This window comes from Rousettus aegyptiacus, unplaced genomic scaffold, assembly GCF_014176215.1.
Source record: "Rousettus aegyptiacus isolate mRouAeg1 unplaced genomic scaffold, mRouAeg1.p scaffold_m13_p_8, whole genome shotgun sequence".
Classification (NCBI taxonomy): domain Eukaryota; kingdom Metazoa; phylum Chordata; class Mammalia; order Chiroptera; family Pteropodidae; genus Rousettus; species Rousettus aegyptiacus.
Window position 1 is genome coordinate 45,128,586 of NW_023416311.1, and position 23,518 is coordinate 45,152,103.

The following is a 23,518-nucleotide window of genomic DNA, read 5'->3' on the forward strand; positions in this document are numbered from 1 at the left end:
TATCTCACTTTTATTATTATTTTCACATCAATCTAGTATATCGATAATCTTTGGAAACAAATGACTTCATTCTATTTATAGCATTCTGTTTTTAGTAGTTCAATCACTGAAAATGTCAAATCCTAGAAAATATAGCATTCCTACGCATGATGTTACATGAATGCTGGCAGCGAGCCGCACTTTTTTTTCTAAATGGGAAAAGGTTTAAAACTCCACGTACCGTAATTTTTCTCATTACAGTGGTTTTTAAATATACAAATTTTGATGTAATGTAGTGAAGGAGAATAAAATAGAGTTTGAGTCTCTCAGTCTGTTTCAATGACTTAAAAAATACAGTTTTTAATCAGAAAGGCAAAATCTTTAGTAGTGCTAATAAATGCCCGATAACGAGTTTCTCTTCTTCATGTAAATGTGGAAGGATGCTATCTGCATATAGGCTAATTTTGTCCACCACTGAACCAGAACAGATCCAATGACTGTGCTTGAACATCTATCTCAGTGAGATTGCAAAGGGAATGATGAGAGAGGGATGAGGTCTCTGTAGCAAATAAATGATCTATTTGCATCCAAAAGCCATGGTGTCTATTCAAACGCCATGTTTTTAAAAGAGGGAAATATTGCTGGTCTAGTTTAAAAGCTATGAAGCAATTTGAGAGTTTCTATTCAATAGGAAGAGAGGCAAGAACCAAGAGTTCCAAGTTTAGTTCAGGACTGAAGTACCAGAGAATGCTGCTAAATATATGCTAAATACATAACTTCCCAGACATCATTGACCAAGTCTCTCAATTTACTCATAGATTTGAAAAATTAATTTGATTCAGCAAAGATTTGTCAACATATCATTTTAAGGTCATGAGATTCGGGTTTCAGTATAGAGGAAGGCATCTCACAGAAAGGTCGAACTTTAAAAAAAGCCTTGATTTTTCTCTATACAAAGGTAATCTTAGTAAATTCAGATAAAAAATACAAATTAAAATAATTAAAATCATCTGCAAGCCCACTGGTCCATTATTATGTTCAGATGTTTCCTTATATTCTTTTTCTTATATATGTGGGGATGGTTTTTCAACAAAAATAGGATCACGGTGCACATACTGCCTTTTAATTTGCTTTTCTTACCAATATGATATATTGAACATCTTCACACATTCCTGCATTTTCGTGTATAAACAATCAGTTTTAAACCAGTACTCTAAGGAGACCTAGAGCTTCCTCTGAGATGCACGTGGAGTTTTCAGGGTTTGGACTGTGGCTAGGTGCACAGAGCTCCATCCCTCCGCCTTCATCCCAGATCCCACCTTTAATAACAGGAGCTTTTTAGAAGACATGCTTTACTTTTTTATTTGTTATGTTTCTGCTATGAAAAAGAAAAGTCGAAAATCACTGCTCTGTATCATTTTTAATGTCTGTAACTTTTGGCACACATATACGTATTATATTCCAATTCACAGATCTCTTTGGGAGTAGTCTGTAAGAATCAGACTTCTTGGGTTTGAATCCCAACTCTGTCACTGACCAGCTGTGTGACTATGTTGGTTTTAAAACACCCACAAATTCTTTGATACTCCTGCTATAAATATAGATATAGGTAGATATTAATCAAAAGTCTGTATTAATCAGAATACCTTCAATTACAATGACAGATAATTCAACCGAAAATGATTTGTAAAAAAAAAAAAATTATTGGCTTATATATCTTACATATTAGATATGTAAGCCAATAGATAAATTCTTTTTATTAGCTTCAGGCAAGGTTTGATCTAGCTACTCACCAAATCTCAGTCTGTCTCTAATTCTTGATCTCTCAGCCATCCTTTCTTCTATGCTAATTTCATTTTCAAACAAGTCTTCATGTTAATGCCCATGAAATTTCCAGGGGTTTATATCTACATTTTTATATTATAGTAAAATTTTTAGTCAAAATTTTACTTATAACCACAGATTCTGAGGATCAAACAGAAAGGAAGGTGATTAAAAGACTATTTTGTGGACTATAGAACTGTTGTAAAGGGGGAGAACGATGCTTGCAGCCAAGTTTCCAGCAAGTGCAGTCTAAAGAAACTGCCACCGATGGTGCCACCACCAGTGCTGCGTGCTTTGTTTGCACTGGTGCCGAGAGCTCAAATGCCGCTGGTACCAAGGCCACTCCAGGTCCAGAAACTCAACCATGCAACCACTGCTACCTCCAAAAACTACACATCTTAGTCAATTGTCTCACCAGTCAAATAGTGTCCCCAGACCTTCAACCTTCCTTCATTGAGTTGTAGACTTCCCAGAGTTTTACATGACAGATTGATTGGTGAAGGCCTCCAGGTCACATACCTGTTTCATCACTGGACTGAATTTCTGTATAAAAGCTTTAGATATTTTGTTACATCAATTAAATCTCTCCTTTCCCACCCAGAGCCCCCCAGAGTGACTGTCCTGGAGTTATTGGCTTAAATACAGAGCCAGTTGCCCTACTGGACCCAAGAGGATAGTTTCTCCAGCATCCAGAGTCAGAATGCTGGTCTGTATGAACCAAAAACAAGATAGAAAGATGTCTTCCTTTCAAGAATTCTTCCAGCAGACTAGATATTTCCTACAACTAACCTATTGTGAGTTTTTTAAAAATGCTCTAAAATAAGGGCTATGTGAGAAATGCAATTAACTTGGCAAATATTCAAAATATAAAATTGCAAATGAGTTGATGACATTTCATAAGTTTAGGCTTTGCCTAATTGAAAAATAATTGCGATTTATCATTACCCCTTATATGAAAAGTTAAAGAAAAATAATGTACAGACAACAGCATCTTAACAGTGTTTAGTTGATAACATAATTCCTTTGATATTAACATGTTTGGCTCTTTCACTCAAATATAGCTATAATCTTCACAAAAATGGTTTTAGGACATTATTCACTTATACTAGAAACAAATTTATCCCCAGATGTTGATCCCTACCATACTGTTGTTAAGATAAAAATGTATTAAATGTTGAAAACCAATTAAGTCACAGAAAACATGATGAATGATCCAAAAGGATTGCATGCCATCTAGACTAAGACGAAATTTCTGCTTTCATTATTTTGTAGACATATCTTTTATAATTAATTTAACTTGGCAACTCAATATTTCTGCACCTGTCTATTATGTTTTCATAATATAAGGATGAATTTCTAAGACTATTATTCATCAGTTGTTTGTAAGTTTTCATCCATGTAGCAACAAATTGAAAGCTCTGTGTTTGTCAGATTTGAGTGTAGTGTGTATTGAGAGCTATATAGAGAGGTGGCCCTCAAGATCTTAGAAATTAAGGAAATAGATTGATTTTTGAGACATAAGCTAAAAAAAATAGTATAATTACCATATCTACCAATTTTTCATCAAAGAGACAGCATTGTAAGCCTTCAGAACTATAATATAAAGATGTTTACATATACAACAGTTAGGTCAGTCAAGGAAACCCAGAGAAAGAGAGGCATGGAGGGTAGTTTGGTTAACTTCCCAGCACACACTAAGGAGAGTCAAGAGGATAATGTTGGCAATGTCCATCTCAACAGGTTTTGATGAGAGGGAGTCTTAGGCATCATATTTGCAGTACCCAGGTCCCTATGGCAAGACTATATCTGTAGAGATATGGACACAGCAGCCCTGATAGTAACAAATATTTGACTTTATAATAACCGTTGTTAAAATGTCTATGTTCACCAGATAACCTTTTAATCACACATACCTGATTACAGGGAGAAAATAAGGTATTCATTCTAACTATGGGTCTTCTACTTGCAAAGACAGTTTTCATTTTGTTAATGAATTCACATTCTGATATCTCCTGGGTGGTTTAGGTTTACTCAGTGTCATAAGACTCCTAGAAATTGACCTCTTTTTGAGCCTCCTTGCAAATGCCGATGTATTTTGGTATTTCTATACTAGGATTCATTATGTCTACAATAGCAGACAAAACAAAAAAAAATGTCTGTAAACAAAGTGAGAAACCACAGTTCACTAAGAAAAAATAATTGGGGATGGCTGACATCACAAGCTGGATTTCAACATCCACCACTGTGTGGTTGGTGCAGTCGTCTGAAACCTAGGAATGAGCGAGCATCTTCTCAGAGCCTAAGACAGAGGTGAAATGTAGTTCAAGCAGCCTTTGAAATGAGATAGCCTTCCCTGCATTTCTTTTAATTTTACAATGGACAGATTGTGTGTGTGTGTGTGTGTGTGTGTGTGTGTGAGAGAGAGAGAGAGAGAGAGAGAGAGAGAGAGAGAGAGAGAGAGAGAGAGAGACAGAGAGAGACAGAGACCGAGACAGAGAGACAGACAGACAGACAGACAGAGAGACAGAGAGAAACAGAGGGAAGAAGAAGGAGGAGGAGGAGGTGGAGAAGGAGGAGGGAGAGACTCTCTCTAAATAGATTTTCTCAATGGCTGGTCAAAAAATCAAATACAAGCCCAGACTTTTCATTGTGGTGGCCAATATGATAGCTATAGATCATGCAAGTAGGAAAGGAGGAGTAGTCAGGGTACCTCCCTATGTAGCTGCATATCATATACCTTGAGCTTGACCCAACAGAGTTATCCTGATATATGTGTAATAGAGTATGTCCTGATATAGTTAGACCTCACATTGTTGCCTCCATTATAGCCACTATAGTGACTATTAACCTCCTTCCAGTCTCCCAGACCCAGGAGGGGACTCTGTTTCATTTCAAGCCATCCATGAGTAGAAATTTTTTCAAGTGTGACTTTACCACAAGCCAGATAACAATTTATTAGCTAACGATGACTGTGTGCTTACTATATATGAAGTGGTCATGATCGACGGTTTTAACTAGAACCACAGGAACCGAGTGGGGTGGAAGAGTGCTTTTATAACAAATAAAGGGGTACAGTCTCCAAAAAAGGAAAGATTCTATAAAGACAAAATAAGAAATGTTTCAATTTGCACTTTTCTAAATATGAGTAAAAATTGAATGGCTTTTCATATATTTAAGGGCAATTTTTTTATCTTTTTTTGTGGGTTGTCTGTTTCTGTCTTTTCCCCATGTTTCTGATTCTTTTGATCCTCTTCCCCTCTTTTTAATTCTTATTTTAAATAGACCTTATGTTTCAGAACTCTTTTAGATTTACAGAAAACTTGAAGAGCTAGTACAGAGAGTTCCATATATTCCATACCCAGTTTTCCCTATTATTAACACCTCACATTAGTATGGTACATGTCTTACAATTAATGAGTAAATATTGATAAAGTATTATTAACTAAAGTCTGTAGTTTATTCAGATTTCTTTAGTTTTCACCTAATGTCCTTTTTCTGTTCTAGGAACACATCCAGGGTACAGTAAAACATTTAGTTGTCTATCTCCTTAGGTTACACTGGGCTGTGCAATTTTTCAGGCTACTTGATTTTGTGACCTTGATAATTTTTAGGAGTACTGGTCACGTTTTTTGTAGGATGCCTCACTACTGTAACTTGTCTTACATTTTACTAATGATAAGACTGGGGTCATTGCCTTAGGTGAGGAAGACAACAAGGTAAAATGTCATTGCCATCATATCATATCCACGGTACATACCATCAGCAAATGATTTATGTATATAGATGTTGACCTTGGTTATCTGGCCAGGATAGTGTTGATCAGGTTTCTCCATGGTAAAGTTACTGTTTTCCCCCTTTCCATAGGCACCTTTTAAAAGGAAGTCACCATGCTTAGCCTGCGCTTCCTCGAGGGTGGAGTATCTATGTAAATTATTTGGGATTCTGCACAGATTTATTTCTTCTCTCTCACTTATTACTACATTTAATCATTTATATCAGTATGGACTCATGGACATCAATTTTATTCTCTGGTCTATAATCTGATACTAATTTATTTTCTTGCTCAAATTGTTCCAGCTTTCACCAGTGAAAACATCTGGGTATGGAGATTCCTTTTGTGAAAAGTCTTAAACTATTAATTCAATTTTTTTTAGTAGTTATATGACTATTCATTATATATTCCATCTTTTGGTTTGTGAAATTTGTCCATTTTGTCCAAGATATTGGAGTTATATGTATAGAGGTTTTTTGAGTAGTGATCTTTTATTCTTTCAATTTCTGTAGGATCTGTAAAGATCCTCAATATCAGACATATTGGTTATTGGCATCTTATCTGTTTGTCACTCTTGTTAGAGATTTATCAATTTTTTTTTTGATCTCTTCAAAGAATCAGCTTTTGTTTTAATTGATTTTTCTCTATTTTTTTATGCCTTCGATCACATTAATTTCTGGTCTTAACTTTATTATTAATTTCCTCATCCTTACTTTGGGTTATTTTGTTTCCCTTTTTCCAGTTACATGAGGTGGAGACTTTGATCATTTGAAACTTCTTTTGTGTTTGCTTTCTCTCTAAGCACTGCTTTAGCATCATCCCACAGATTTTTGTAAATTGTATTTTCATTTAGTCTAACATTTTTATTCCCCTTTAGAATTATTCTTGACCGATGAGTTTAGAAATGTGTTTTAAATTCCAGGTTTTTAAAGAATTTTCTGTCATTTTTCTTTTACTGATTTCTAGCTTAATTTTATTATGGTCAGAGAATATTTTTTCTTGCATGACTTCAATTACTTTATAGTTGTTTGAGTTGTTTTACGACCCAGGATATGATCTGTCTTGGTAAACGTGCCCTTCAAAAGAATGTGTATTCTGCTATTGTTGGGTGGAATGCTTCATAAATGTCAGCTATATTCAGTTGGTTGATAGGATTTGGGTTTTTTCTGTCCTCGTTGATTTTCCTTCTACTAGGTCTATTTATTGAGAGAAGAGCGTTGAAGTATTTCCTTCTTTCTTTAATAACAGAAATTCCAAATTATAGGTGGGCATTTTACTGCTTTACTACAGGTCACATTCTCTAGCTTCTTTGCAGCTGGGTATGAACTTGTGAGATTGAGTTCTGGCAATGGAATGTGAGTTAAAGTGATATATGCCACTTCCTAGCTGTACCAAAAAAACGGTGGTCTTATCCTTTCCCTCTCTGTCTGGGAAATGAGCTAGAACAAAACCATCTTCATCCCACAAATGGAAACAACATGTTAAGGATGGCAGAATGGCCTTTTATCACTTATTTCTGGACTATTATGTGAGGAAGAAATATACTTTTATCTAGTTTTAAGGTACTCTATTTTGAAGGGGTTTATTACTGCTATTTTTAACTATGTCTTACTAGATACCAAAATTAAAAGAAACTAATTTCTTTTATATATTTCATCATGAATAAAAGTCAAAAGTACAATTTTTTGTGAAAGACATGAGTTGTTGAATGATTTATACATTTTATATAAGTGCGAAAATGTGAGAAAGAATATAATGTATTGTTTATATATAAATAATAAAATTTTGAGTGTACACATGAATAATACATTCAGGTTAAGGGATATATCAGGAAGTTTGTGGGAAAGTGAAATGCAAAAACTGTACTCCAGGGAATTGGTTTTATTAATTTTTTAAAATACTGAAGCAGATATTACAGATTTTACAATTAAGCAAAACTGAGTGGTAAACATGTATATTCATGATAAGTTTCTTAACATTTTTATAAATGTTTGCAATATTTCACAACTAAAAAATTAAAAAAGCCATCAGGCAAAAAGTGATGTTTGAAGGACATATAGGATTTACATGGTCATGTTTTATCGATCTGTATTAATTTCCTATTGTTTCTATAACAAATTACCACAAAATTAGTGGCTTAAAACAACACAGATTTATCATCTTATAGTTTTGAAGGTCAGAAGTGCAAAATAGGCTTCATTGGGCTAAAACGAAGATGCCATTTTTCTGGAGGCTGTAAAGGAGAATCCATTTTCTTATACGTTCCAGCTTATGGAGGCTCCCCATGTTTATTGGCTTATGGTCCATTTCCATATTTAAAGCCAGCAATAGTGGCTCATGTCTTTCTCAAGATGTCTTCTCTCTCTGACTTTTCTCCTTTCCTATTTCCCATTAAGCGCTATATGATTACATTGGGCCAACCTAGGATAATCCATCTTAAAGTCAGCTGATTAGCAATTTAATTACATCTGCAACCTTAATTCCCCCTTGCCATCTAGTCTAATATATTCACAGGTTCTGGTGATTAGGCCATGGACGTCTTCGGGGAGGCATTATTCTGCCTACCACATAGTCCATCAGTATTGTTAGTTTACAAGCAATGGAAATTGTCTCTAACTTAAGCAAATAGGGAATTTATTAGGTCGAAAAAAGTTTAGCTCACAGATTTACATAAAAGCTGAATAACTTTGTTTTGGAAAGAATGTGAAGCGGAGTAGCTCTGGATGTCCAGAAAATAAGAGGTAGTTGACAATCTTTTTAATAGACATTACTATGTTAATGAATCAGCTCCAACTATGTTTTATGCTGCTCAAAATTCAAATTCCAGGGAGAGAGAGATTCTCACTAGCTTACCTTGAGTAATGTATCTACTCCTTAGCTAGAACTGGGTTAAAGAGGTTTTTTTCCCAATGGAAAATCTAGGTTTTATTACCAGAAGAAGGAGAAATATATGTCAGACAGGCAGAATAAGAGATGCCCACTGTAGTAGGGAAAGGTATTTGGGGCAATAATAGCAGAGTCACCTAGGATGTAGTAGAATCATAATAAACTATATTTTATGAATAAGTTTAGTTTGATTAGCATGGAGCATTAACTAGTCCTCATAGGGAAACAATGGGAAACTAGGCTAAGCTGTTTATAACTATCTCTGAGTACATAAGTAAAAGGTTTTACCTAATGTCATGAGGAATAAACAGCTGTTGAATGTTTAAGATTTAAGGATAATATGATTGGAACTGCAGTTAAGGAAACTCAGATTAAGCTTTGGCAGCACATAGAATAGGATTAGATTCAGAGATATAGTTATGCCAGTAATAGTTAAGAACAAATCTTACCTAGTTCTTTCTACACACTCTTACATAAGAAACTGAATTTCTAATTAATGAAAGACTAGGCTGATTTCCTAGAAATCAATGGTTTCTCTAGATCTTTGGAGAAGGAGACAAAATTCAAATCTTTTCTGTGATGACATAGCTAAAGACACCCACACACAGACTCAGAATAACTCCCCATAATGACAACCACAGAAGCAAGCATCCACAAAACTTTCTTTACCTTACTCTCTTCATTTTTATCTACCAGATCCCATAATTATCTAACTCACTGTTCTTCCTATCAAGTAGCCCTTTTTTTCCAGTTATTTAGTAATTATACATTCATCCTAGCTACATTCTTAACTAGATTATGCTCCACATAAAATTACTAGGTGATTTTCAAGAACAGTAATTCTTTAAAAAGTCACACATTTGGAGGTTGATGTTTAGACTTCGCAAAGAGAAATTACTAAAGTAAGTTATTTGAAGGTCATAAATGATTGCAATTTGCACACATGAAAAAAAAATAAAAAGAATTCCTGGTCAGAACTGCTCAGGAATCCTAGAAGCAATGTGAAACTCAAGCTGTGAATCTGAAAAGAAGTGTAAAATATTAACAAGCATGATCAATGTACCATCATCATTGCCCAGAAATATTTTGCCCTTGCTTCTGAAACATCATCCATTTTTATCTGGATTATAACAGTTCCTCTTCTTCTCTCGTGTTTTGCTGGCCAGTGAAATAGATGAGCCATTTTACCATCTGGGCTAGAGGAAAGGGAAATGTATGGCCGAAAAAAGCTGAATATTATCTACATAATGATGGCTCTATAGTCCAAAATGTCTCTTTTTCTCAGTGTCCTCATCTACACTTAGGCTCTCTCCAAAACAAAATTAGAGAGTATTCTACAAAAGCAATTTCTGGCTACTTATTCCTATCACTAAGTCAATGTTTCCAAACTTTTGACAATAGAAAGTTCAGGCAACATTGAATTTTCAAAGCTTTTGTAAAGGCTGAAAAGGCTGGATTAAATTAATTTAATGAAATATATAGCACCGTACATATTTTGGAAGTGCCATTCAAAATTCTAAATTACACAAGTCCCTAAAAGCAAGGTCAACATTTGAAGAGATAATGCCAGCTTTTGCTTAGAGGTAGCATTAGGGTTTTCCAAATGCTGTAGGTTTTCAGTTCAGTGTGTGTGTGTGTGTGTGTGTGTGTGTGTGTGTGTGTGTGGCCTGTATTTAAAACATTACAAAACATAATCAATTTTTGCTTGTATAAGATTAGAGCACTTTCTTTTCATAAAGAGTTAATGCAAGCCAGCCATATTGTTCATAGCTTTATATTGTATTTTGTATACATAGCTTTATGTTCTATTTTCAACTTTTAAAATATGGATAAGAATTTCAGTTATCTGAAGAAACAAGCCTATTAATAAAATATCCTGGATCCCGAGGAAAGGTGACTGAGGCTATGATGAGTCTGTTAATCAAGTTATATAAGGTATAGTTGAAGGACCTGGTAATGTTCAGTATGAAAAACAGTCAACATAGGTATATATAGAGTTTCAAATTTAGAATGGTAAGATATCTTAAGATAATTTAGCTCAAATATTTTATTTTGCAAAAAGAATAATATGGTAACTTCTTTTAGATTATGGAATTAGTCAGGTAGAATCAAAATTACAACTGAAATCTCACAACAATTCAGTGTTCCTTCTCCAGTATCATTCTACATTTCCACGGCGGCTGGCTTTCAATTTCAGAAATGCTGTTATCATCATCATTGTTATCAATCATTGTCATCTATGATGTTTATTGAATGCTTGCTATGTGCTGGTTATGGATGTAAGCATTTAATTATCTCCTTGTACCTCACAATAACTCTTTAGGATATAATCCTCATTTTCCAGATATAGAAAACCAGAATTAGAGAAGTAACCCAACTAGTAAGAAACAAAGCCAGGATCAAATATTGGTCTGACTCCAGTAGTTAAAATAAAGCTTTTAATTATACTAATCCCCTTTTATCTGTGGGGAATACATTCTAAGACCCCTAGTGGATTCCTGAAACTAAAGATAGTACCGAACCCTATATATACTATGTTTTTTCCATATACATACACACACACACACACACACACACACACACACACACACACTCACACTCTTTAACTTTAAACAAAGACTTTATGGTTTCTCTTTCTTCATATTCGAATGGCCAGAATCACTACTCCTGTGCTTTGGAGCCATTATTAAGTAAAATAAGGATTTCTTGAATACAAGCACTGTGATGCCATGACAGTTGAGCTGATAACTGAGATGGCTACTAAGTGACTAATGGGTGGGAAATGTATACAGTGTGGATGTGCTGGACAAAGGGATGACTCACATACTGGGCAGGACAGAGCGAGATGGTGCGAGATTTCATCACACTTCTCAGTTTTTAACTTATAAGTTGTTTATTTCTGGAATTTTTCATTTAATAGTTTTGGACTGTGGTTGAATGTAGGTAACTAAAACCACAGAATGTGAAAACACAGATAAGGTATGGGGGGATTACTGTACTATGCTCTATTCTTGAATAACTAGATCTAGGACTCAAGGATGGATAAGAAGGAAAATGTCATCTTCCATATAAGGAGAAAATTTCTAACATTCCACTTTTAAAAATTGAGAGTTGGAACGAAATCCTACCTCAGTGAGCTCTTCAAATACTGTAAATGTTGGAATGGATCTTGAGGTAAGATTTCTGCATTGAATGAGAAGCTGGACTATTGATATCAACTCTTTCTTTTAAATCTTCATATTTTTTACTCTTCACTAATCGTCTGATATAGTGTTGTGGATCTCACAGCCTATATAATTCAGAATTTTATAATTACTATAATTAGAGGCATGCGTTTTCTAAAGGTATCGAAACATTCACATTTCTAAAAGTTACGCTGAATGTTGGTTCTGAAAATTGGCTACATGCTCTAAAGTAGACAGTTGATATTCCTTTTAGCTACCTGGAATCTAAACCTCTTTCCTGTTTGAGGGATTCTCCTCTATACAAACCTTTAAGGGAAGCAGAGTTTCCCATTATAGTAGCAGAAAATGCCAATACCTACTTTCCTACCCTCCACTGGACCATTACTTAGGCTCTGGTAATCAGATGCCCACTCCAGGGACTTTGACTCAGGAGCTAGTGATGTAAAGAAGCATGGTCAAGGAAGAATTCATCTGGCGACAACAGCAGCTAATTCTAAGTTGTGAGCAGCACCATCCTCTGTTGGCGTAGGCTGTATCATCTGGTCCTCAGTAGGGTGGTAGCAGGGTTCACACCAGCCTGGTTATGTGGCATGCCTTAACCTATGATTCTGCATGCTCAGCCTCCATTTGTTTCTGCCAGTTTCCCAAGCTTGCTTCTCCAATCTTCTCTACATTTCCGGGAGTTATTCAATGTCTTTTAAATAATTTTCTTTTCCTCATTAATTAACTAATTTTGGTTAATTACAACCCTGACTCAAACAGTTTCCCAACTCAGGAAACAGAATTCATCACTTTATTTTACAACTCTGAGATTCATTAGCAATGAAATGAATCCCTACTGTTTTTAGTGTTCTGTGCCAGGCAATGCTGAAGACATACCTGGGTATATGATACAGAGAATGTCCTTTAAGTTGCAATTGTTTATTATGTCAAAAAGTATGCTCATAACAGTATGCTATCTCCTCTTCTTCCTGAATCTACATGAAAATAATATTGAAGAAATTTAAAACTACTAATCCTGAATTATAAAAATAATAGGAGGAAGGACATCAGCACATTAGAGCTTTCAAAAGGTTTTAGAAAACAGAAATCAAATGAAAGAATGTAAGTAATGGAACCAAGCAGGAAAAAAAGCTAAAAAATCAAGAATATTTGGAAGAAATTATATGTGAAATGGGAAACTAGCAGACGTAAAGAACCCCAGAGACATGGAAGCAACCAAAGGGTCCTACGATAGATGATTGACTAAAGAAGCTGTGGCACACATATACAATGGTATATTACTCAGCCATAAGAAGAGATGAAAGACTGCTATTTGCGACAACATGGATAGACCTCGAGATAATCATGCCAAGAAAAATAAGCCAGACAGAAAAAGTTGAAAATCACATGACATCACTTATATGTGGGATATAAACCTAAAAGCAACAAAGGAATAGAACAAACAAACAGAAACTCATGGACATAGACTATAGGCTAGTGGGTACCAGAGGACTATAGACTATTGGTTACTAGTAGGATGGGGGGAAAGGGGGGAGGTAGATGTGGTAAAAGGGGTCAAATATATGGTAGCTGAAGGAAACTAGACTTTGGGTGGTAAACACACAATAGAATATATAGATGTTATAATATACACCTAAAAACTATAGAATTGTATCAACCAATGTTACCCCAATAAACTTAATTTAAAAAATAAAAAAAATTTAAAGAAGTTCTCTCCAATTAGTACTATGAAAAGAAGTAAGATACAGAACTGAAAAAAAAGATCATTGAAAGTCATATAAGCACTGAGCATAGAAATATACTTTTTTTGTACTAAGTCCACAATCTGTGTGTATTTTATACTTATATTCATCATAATTCAAACTAGCTGCATTTCAAATGCTTACTAGCTAAATGTGGCTAATGGCTACTATATTGGACAGTGTAGCTCTATATGACATTTCATAGCAGAAAAATAAAACAGTCAAATGTCTACCTCTGAGATAGAAAAGATAAATATATTTTTTCTCCCCTAAAGAAATTGAATGTCCCTGAAGCAAAATTTTGGCATTTTAATAGTTATATTTCTTTTAGCTAAAGAGCTAGCTCCCCTTAAAGTGAGGTCTTCCAGTCAACAACTTTAATTATATTCACAGAACTTACAATTTATTTATTTCAAATCAAAATATGAATCAAGAGTTACCATATATGTGAAGAAAGCTTGCAAGAAGAGAAACATTAATATTAAAAAATACAATAAAAAACACTGAAGGAAACAGATACTTCAAAGAACAAAAGGGAACTTCTAAAAAAATTAGAATTAGTTTTAATTAAAACCTTTGAGATCAGCAAAATGGTAAAATAGGAGTTTTCTATCATTATTTTTCCATAGAACATTGATTTTGACAGCCACCCACAAATAAGAATACCTTTGTGGGAGGTCCAAGAGTCCAGTAGAGAAGTTTAGCACACCACTGGAGCAAAACATCCAAGAATATATGCATTAAAAATGCTAAGAATAATAGTTTCACTTTACTCATGATTCCCCTACCCCAACGTAGCACAGCACGGTGCCAAGACAGACCCCTTTAATCTACAACTTCTCCCATAGAGTAAAGTGAGGGCATAGTGAATGATTGTCCATGAAAATATGATGTGTACACACACACACACACACACACACACACACACACACAGAGGAATATTATTCTGACTTTAAAAAGATGGATGAACCTGGAGAACATTGGTCTGAATGGAATATACTAGATACAGAAAGACAAATACTGCATGATCTCATTTATATTTGGAACCTCAAAAAATCAACTCTTAGTAACAGAAAATAGTATGGTGGTTACCAGAATGTGTGAATAGGGGAGATATTGGTCATAGGGTACAAATTTCAGTTATGATATGAATAAGTTCTGGAGACCTAATGTACAGCATGGTGAATAATTAATAATAATATACTTTATACTTGATATTGCTAAGAGAGTATATCTCAGGTTCTCTCACCAAAAAATAACAAAAAGTTAACTATATGATGTGATGTTAATTAATTACCTTCATTGTGGACATCATTTTATAATGCAAATGTATATCAAAACATTACATTATACAACTTAAATATATAACATATATATATATATATATATATATATATATATATATATATATACACTTCGATAAGGCTGGGGGAGTGGAGAATATTTGGAAAGAGTCAGGAAAATAATATATCCAAAAAAATAAGAGCAATATAGCATGACAAGGAAGAAATCTTAGAAATTAAAAATATAATGGATTTAAAAAAATGATTCAATAGAAGGAATTAAAGTTTAAGAACCCTTAGAAAGTTAGAGAAAAATAGAGAGTATCAAAGGGTCAAAGGGTAAGAGAAAAAATTGGACAATACTAGAGAGCAAAGAAAAGAGAGGGGAGAAAATTATCACTGTAATAATATAGAAAAATATTCCCTGGGTTCAAAGTTTTAAGTCTTTATACAGAAAAGTTTTACCCAATGGCTAGCACATGAATCGAAATAGACCCTCATTTAGAATAAACTGTTGTAAAATTTTAGAACACAAAAGATAGGGAAATGTGCTAAAAGCTTCCAGGGAGTCAAAAACAGGTCACCTATTGTATCATTTAGAATCAGTTTCAGAAAACTTAGTCCTCTCCAATAAGTTTAAGCAGAAAAAAAGATTTATTATATGATATACAATGGCTGGGAGGGCTGAAATAGGCTCTAATTTGGGCTTTGAAAAACTCACCAAAGTCACACTGTAAAACTGGGCCACCAAGAGAACTTCTGCCCTTGCCACGAGCAGGAAAACAAGCATCAATAGTTGTTTGGTGTCTATGGCCATACTACCTTGAACAAGCTCAATCCCTTCTGATCTCAGAAGCTAAGCAGTGTCGGGTCTGGTTAGTGCTTAGATGGGAGACCTCCCAGGAAGCCCAGGTGCCGTAGGCGTAAAAAATAAAATAAAATTTAAAAATAAAGGATTATAAGCTGACAAGGTCCTTGGAATCCATGAGGTCAACTAAGGGTTGCCTCACCTAAAAAGTAAAAAGTATATAAAAATTTAAAAAAAAAAAAAAAAAAGCTGTTTGGCAAATCAAGGAAACCAACACTGCAATTCCCAGCTTCAGAACTACATCGTCTCCACTACAATCCACATCAACAAAATAATGTCTTGTCCCATAACTCTGGACTGCAACAGACTTGAGACTAGATACTAGGATCTCTGCCATGGCCGATAGAGGTGATTTTACTTCCTCTACAGAGGTAATTACAAGCCCTGGTAATAGCAGCAGAAATAACCAAACAGTAGAAGGGTAGCTTTGACTTATGACACTCACTTTGACCTTACGAATCTCATGTAAGTGTATCTAATTGGTGGAAACTAAATTACATTTGGAACCCTAGCAGCAAGAGCATCTAAGAAGTGGAGATCTTAACTTTTCCGTTTCTCCAGCATAGGAATATCTGTTAGAAGGTTATAAGGAAGGCTAAAGAAGCCAATTTATATTGTTTGTCATAGTTCAGCCCAGACACTCTCTTCATAATTAAACTTTCACAGAAAAGGAGAGAACTAAAGTCTTACTAGTCACTGCACCCGCTTCTCAACCAAAGTTTGATGTCCTGAAAGCCAGTGGTTCTCAAATTCTAGCCTGCATTAGATCACCTAAAGGACTTATTAAACACAACACTCTGCCCCACCCATAATGTCTCTGATTCAGTAAGTCTAGCTAAGTAGGACACGGCCTGAAAATTTGCTTTTACAAGTTCCTAGGTGATGCTGATGCTGCTCTTGCAGGTTCAACAGTTTGAGAACCTTCGACCAGGACTCAGATGGTTAAAGTTCTCTAACTGTTTGATTGAGATTCTCAGAACAAACTTGGAATACATAGTTGAAGAGCCTCAGCCTCTGCCAGCATGGGTCATAGAATTATGGTATAAAAAAGTATCTCTCTCCTATTATCTCTCTCTCCCACCACTAGGTGGAACTTATGTCTCCAGGAAATATATTTCCATCACATTACTCCATAACATATTGGGCTTTATTTGTTACATTATCCAGTATAGCTTAATTAATATGAGATTTCTTATAACAAAATATTGTAAATTATAGTACTGGCTTAGCCGTTAGCCAGTGGATGGGGAAGCAATTGATATCAGATGCTAAAAAGATAGAGATCCATGTTATGCAGTCTCAAAGCATTTGGTTAAATAATAGCTTTCACTGTGGCAATTTAGGAGACAGATAAAGCGCCTGTAGAGTCTGTAACTCTGGGGAAAAGGACTTGAAAACTGAATATGTATTACCGCTACTGACTATTCAGGAAAGTGTAAGATGAAAGAGATGAGCTCAGACAAGTAATGATTTTATGCAAATATAAAAATGAAATGGAGAAATTCCAGGAGTTTGGGGCTGCAAATGACTAGAAAAGTGGACTTCCACTAGACCTTTAACTGTGAGAGAAAAGACTGAGAAAGATTCTGATCAACACAAGTCAATTAAGATTAATCTTTATGAAAAGAGTCAGTCTTCAAGACTGTGGCTTTCTCATCCAAGCCTGATAGCCTTAAGGAAGTCACCATTAAAACTGAAAGAGAGACATTAAGGTTAGGAAGCTAAGAATTAAACCAATCTTGAGAAGTTCAATCTGGGGAAGAATTCCGATTCATAAAACTACCTGGAAGAAAAAACATCAGAAGTTTATCAAGATTTGGAAGGAATTCTATTGATGAAGAACCATGAGTCTAGACTAAAACTACATTATCCTGTTCGAACTTTAATACAACCATCTTGTGGACTTCTGGTTGCAAACACAATGAATTAACTTCCATTGGAGTAAACTTCCAACTGAAAGCAACTATAAAAACTGGGAAAATATATTAAAGAAATGTTCAAAGACATCGAAGAGTTAGCAATATGGGTTGGACTTGAAAGCCTACAATTCTTGAGAGAAGTGAAACACAAAGGTGAGCTTCACATTATCCTGGCCTTTTCTCTGAGAGCATTTAAAAACATTGTGATGCCAAGGACTAGAGTTCAAGCAGAATGTGGTATTCTTAGTACACAGAGGAGACAAGAGGTACAAAGTTGCCAAAATGACTGAACTCAGTGGAAAAACCTGCAAGAGGAGGGAACTGCAAAGAAGGAACCTCAAAACCTTCATACAAATTTACTGTAAGTTGTTGGCTGACTCTTAAATGATACATGCAAAGAGGAAGATTCCACAAAACCCAGGGAAAACAACAACTGAGATTATGAAGAAATGAGCAGAGATTTCAGCAGTCATATTGCAACACGAATTGTAACTGCTCACTAACCTCACACAGGCTTCATTTCTTTGATACAGCTTTTTTTCCCCTCTGATTCAGGCAGGCTTTACTTAATATAATAGTACCATAACTCACTTGATGTTTTTCTGCCCATCCCCTTCTACCTGTGTATGCCTACTCCCTCAGCTTTCTGATTTATTTTCTTGGATACCATCAGAAATAAAACCTGTCCTAGAAGAAATTGTGAAGTTAAGCTTAACTGTATCAGTGTTAATATTAGTCTCTTACAGAATGTTCAAAATAATCATAATAACCAAATTATGTAGGCAGGCCTTGACAACTAGAAAGCAAATGCGCCTTGGAACTCTTCCTCCACCTAGAGGAACTGAACACCATGTCTTATTGCAAGTTCAAGCATTTGATGATAAATTATTGTCCCATAAGTCTACTACAGGTATATGAACAAAACTTCCATAGCAATGGAAATGAGGAAATGACAGTGGGGATTGAACTGTGATTGTTATAGTTTTATTCTAGTCTCATGATTATAGCCATTTTTATTCTTTTTTCTTTCTGTCCTTATAATCTCATTCTCATATTTTAATACATAAAAATGCCTTGTTAACCTATGTCTAACTTGTAGATAAACAATTTGCTTGATTTAGGAACTCTAAAAACAGACTTTGAAAGGAGCTAACAGTTCTCAGACCATTTGGTGCCAAAAGATTGACTGGAAAAAATCCTCTCCAGACTTCCTCTTGAGCAGCTAGCTCCAGGTCCTTATGCTGACTGGCAGTGAAAAGAGAGCTCCCCATCCCCTCTTTGTTCATTCCTTTGTTTTACTTGCCTCCTCAAGTGGCCTGAGAAACAAGCAGAAGCCTAAAAGACAAAATAGATAGCCTTGGTCACCCTGTCCCCTCCAGAACGCAGCCCTCTCCCTGGGGCTTTGGAATTTATCCCCTATCCCTTGGTCAGCCCTCTCCCTGTGATAACCCCTGCCTGCACCGAGACAGCCTTTGTGACTGCAGTCCAACCTCCTCTCAGGTTGCCAGCTCTTGAATAAATCTGCTTTCCTTCTACCAAATTCTTATATCCTGAGTTATTTGCTTATGAATTTTGGGCTTATGAGTGGCAAGCAGCAGAACCTGAGTTCGGTAACAAAATGGTCAGTCTGGATGTCAATGACAGGAATTTAAGTCCTTCCCAGAGAGGGATCTTGGTAAATATCCCCAGGCTTTCAGTTGAGACCCAAGAAGGGTGACACTCTGAGTCAGAACCATACCCTAGGAATAAGAAGAGCTACATCCTAATAGTAAGGACAAAACTGAAATAGACTAGTCCTCACAGAGCCTAAAACTAAGCTTCCATAGATCCAAGGTGATCTGCTGGCAGATCACGATCATTAATGACTAGGCCACTTCCACGCTAGCTCCATAAAAACCTCGGAAATCCTTCACATTCCTTCCCTCCAAGCTCCCTCCATGCTGCTGGTTGGATGTTGGTGCTCAGACTTATAATTAAAGCCATGGCATTAGAGATGATAGAGCTCAGGTCCCTGAATGTGAAGCAGAGCTCCCCACCCATCCTGCTGCATGGGCTTTTAATAATAATCTTATATTATGCTCCTGAGACTTGAGGATTTTATTATAGTGGCTTTACGCTTATTACCTTGTTGAAATGCTATAACGTAGGTATTACTTTATTATCTCTGTTTCCTACCTCAAGAACGAATGCTCAAAAAAATTAAATGACCCACCTAAGGTCATTCTGTTCATAAATGACAAGACTAAGATTAACTTTTCTGTTTCTTCTTGAACCAGGTTTTGTGGTCTGTATCTTCCTAGAAATTTGTTCATTTTTGTATAGGTTTCTAAACTGTTAGCATAAAAATGTTCTCAGTTTCCCTTTATAATGACTTTTTTCTTTCTGTAAAGTTAGTAGTAATGTCTTCTCTTTCATTCCTGATTTAATTATTTAAGTCTCCTCTCTCTAACTAAGGTTTGCCAATTTTGTTGCTATTTTCAAAGAACCAACTTAAGGTTTTGGTGAAAACCAGACATTTTAATAATATAATGTAAAAACTCTGGAAATCAGATTATTCTTTCTGTCCAAGTATTTTTGTTGTTATAACAGCTGTTTTTTATTTGTTCAGTGACTTTTCTAAACTACTTCTGTGAAGTCTGTATTTTTCATATGTGGCCATGGAAAATCCTGCTTGGTTAGCTTAGTGCTCAGCTAATCTTTAGATAGAGATTTCCTTAAATACCTGGAACCAGTATGTCTTCCAGTGTTCGTTGAGGGTCTATTGTCAGGCAGTTGTCAACTCTCCCATAGCCTTCACTTCTTGTTTATATGGAGCCTCAAGGTCAGCCTAAGGTGAATGCTTAGGGCCTTCTCAGATCTTTCCTGAGCTTCTGCACAGTTTAGCACAATACTTGGCATGTATGTGGATTTCTGAATTCCCATGCATATGTTGGAGCTTTTCGAAGTTCCTAAGGACATTCTTCAGCTTTTCATTTTGAGTTTTTTGATCAACCTGTTGTTGCCCCAACTGTTTTTATTGTGATTAAATCATGAATTTTCTTTTGAGGAGGGAGAGTCTTGGATGGGAAAAAAAGCCACAATTTCTAGAGGAACATGTGCGAAGCAGAGAAATATCAAGTCAGAAATGGTTTCTTGGTGAGAAATTACTACAGGGGTGGATTGAGATTTGGTTTCACAACATGTCTAGCAAATTATCGTAACTTAAATTTCTCTAGTAAATTTTGGATAATTTGTTTTCATCAGTACCAAAAAAAAAATTAGTTTCGGGTTACTGGCAGATTTTGCAGTTACCAGAAACAGCGCAAGAAGTGGGTCCTTTAATTCTTGGGAGAGGGGATGCCATAAATATATCCTGGGCCCTGGACGTGTGTGTGGAGGGGGTTGGGAATAAGATGAGCGGAGAGCAGGACTGTAATTAGAGAAGGAGACATCCTCAGAATGAAAAAAGAGGACATGTGCGGGACGAAGAAACAATTTAGCATCACTGACGTGATTAACTAAACTGTTTACCGGGGCTTAAGCAAGGGGTTCAGGGACTACAGCTGCTATATTTATTTTAGTTGCATGTGACAGGAGCTGTTACTTCTCAGCTTGACAAACGGTCAGCCCTCGAGATGAAAACTGGAAGGCTATAGTCTGGTCACGGCTATAGAAAGGAAACTTTCTCTATTCTCCGTCCCGGCCCCAATTGAATCAGAAATGAGGGAGCACGGATATGACTGCAGGGTGGGAGGGGAAAAGGCACCATATAATGCGCAGAGTCAGTGTGGGCAATCGTGCCCTTCCGTCTATTTTTTCTTGTCCCGCTCGTATCTGTACTGCAACGCTATGCCAAGAGATCTCGACCTTTTTAGTCAGGTTTCTAGTCGAATTCGGGTTGATTTCAACGCCTCCATTTTGGCTGTTGCTGTTATAATTCCTGAAAAAGTCCAGCTGTGCCATCCCTTCCCTTAGTTCTCCACACCCGCTTCCCTTTCCCTGAGACCCCGCCCTCTTCTCCCAGCTCAAACCACAAAAGGCAGTGCTGTTCCAGCCCAGCAACGGAGCCCCGCCCACCCCAAACGTCGCAGTGCTGCAGGGAAAGGAGGCGGAACCCGACTGGGGCGTGGGGTGGGAAGGTGTGGCTTTGTCTTCTATTCTTCGGCCAATCTGTGAGGTCTGCCTGCCGAGAAGGGAGGGCCAAGACGTAGAGACAGTTAAAGTATTTTTCCCTTTTTCTGCCACGTCCCAACCATTGACGTAAGCCCACTCAAGTTCCGATTGGATATGTGCATTTTTCCTGCAGAGGCTCTTTAAGTCTATTGGTCGTTGCCGTCCTAGGGCGGGGCTTGTGTGCCCTCCTCCGCTTCTGCTGCGGCGCAAGGGGCGGGACCCGCCGCCGCTGCCTCTACTTCCGCCGCCGCCGCTACCGCTGCCGCTGCCGCCGCCGCCACCTGCCGCTGCGCGTTCGGCGGGGGAGGAGTTGGAGGCGGAGAAGAAGGCGGTGGTGGCGGGTGGAGAACCGAGCGCTGTTCTCGCTCCGGAGCCGCTGCACGGTTCGGTGAGGGGTTTTTTGTTTTGTTTTTTAAAGCTGGCTTGTTCTCATATCTAGTCTGTGAGGGTCGAGGTGAGGAAATTGCTACGTTCACCTCCTCTATTTCTTAATTTCTCTCCTCGAGAGGGAGCGGGGCCTGTCCTTTGCCCGCTGCGCCGGCCATGGTGGGTGGGGTTGATGGCCGTAAGAGGCCTTCTTCGCCTCTTGGGCCTTGTCCAGCCCGGACCTGGGGCCGCGCTCGTGGCCGTGGCCGCCGCGCCCGCGGCCTCTGACGGATGGCATCGGTTGGTGTTTGGGGTCTCCACCGTCCGCTTTCTCCTGCTGCTACTTCTGCTGTCCTTGGTACCTTGGCCAAGGACCCCGCTTCCTTTCTCCCCTCATTCGCGACTGTATGTGTGTTTCCTCACTAACACCCCTCCACCCACCTTCTCTGCCCATTTTCACCCAGTTTAGAGCTGGTCCATCTTTCGCCATAGGCCTTCAGCCCCCCTCTCCCGAAAATCCTTCCGTTACTGTCGCTCTGCTGGCTGTATTTGCATTTTTGCCGATTGTCACTGAGGCTCGGGCACGCAGACATCCTGTACAAACCATAGCAGTCGTTCTTCTCCCGATATTAGCACAATTCCGTCAATGCTTCTCTCCACTAACGATGTCGGGTCAAAGCACCTCTTTTGTGGCCTCCCTAAGATTACTGCTTTTAATCATTTTGCGCATATTCAAAATGGTGAGTTTAAAGCCTCTCAGACAAAGTTAAAGAAAGGAGGAGGAAGTTAAATAGTCTTTTTGCAGGGAAGAATAATACTCTATTTATGAGGTTTACCACTCTAGGCATTATTTTTATTTTTTTACGTACACATAGACAAACACTGCTGTGGATCTGCTGGTTCTGTGAAGTTTCTAATTTTTTTAAAAAGGCTTAATATATTGTTATTTTTATCCTGAACTATTTGGTCCAATTTCTTTAAAATGGTAGTCACCTTTGCTGGAGACTATATAAGAGTATTCAATAAGGTTATATTTAAACATGAAGATATCAGAAATATATTTAAGCTATTTTTTTCTATTTTTAATTGTTTTATGGACTTAATGTCATTTTTATATGCAGTAGCTTTAACTTTTTTAAGTTAATTACAGAAATACAAGTTTGATGTAAAATTCAACAATATAGTAAAAAGACTATTGAGTAAAATAACATTTTTCATCTCTCCCCCTGCCCTGCCAGTCCCATTTCAGTGTCTAGAGTTAACAATTTACAGCATCCTTCTAAATGCACTTTTAAACACAATGTAAAGTTGTTGAGGGGTGGGGTTTACCAAACACATTGGTATATCGTTTGCGCTTTTTTTTTTTTTATTTTATACCTTGGGCATCTTTACTTGTTGATAGGTCCCCCTCATACTTTTAAAAGGCTAAGGGATATTTTATTAGTTTGATTGGGCTATAATTTATTTAAGCATTCCCTTACTGAAAGACATTTAAATTAGTTTCCTTTTGCAATCAAAGTAATGTTTTTTTTAAAGCCA

General features: G+C 36.8%; 1 protein-coding gene and 1 pseudogene across 4 annotated transcripts in view; both read left to right on the forward strand.

Moving 5' to 3' along the window:
* Window positions 1–23,518, forward strand: part of PJA2 (praja ring finger ubiquitin ligase 2) — a 284,158-nt gene that overhangs the window by 198,583 nt on the left and 62,057 nt on the right. The window contains exon 1 of one of the 4 annotated variants that reach the window (XM_016137238.2): window positions 21,839–22,001. The exons of 2 other annotated variants lie outside the window; for them this stretch is intronic. The gene's annotated coding sequence lies outside the window, so the exon portion shown is untranslated. Of the gene's footprint in view, window positions 1–21,838; window positions 22,068–23,518 lie in introns of those variants that run through there. One more of the 4 variants, XM_016137239.2, reaches the window with a different exon arrangement.
* LOC118607018 lies at window positions 15,480–15,598 on the forward strand (annotated as a pseudogene).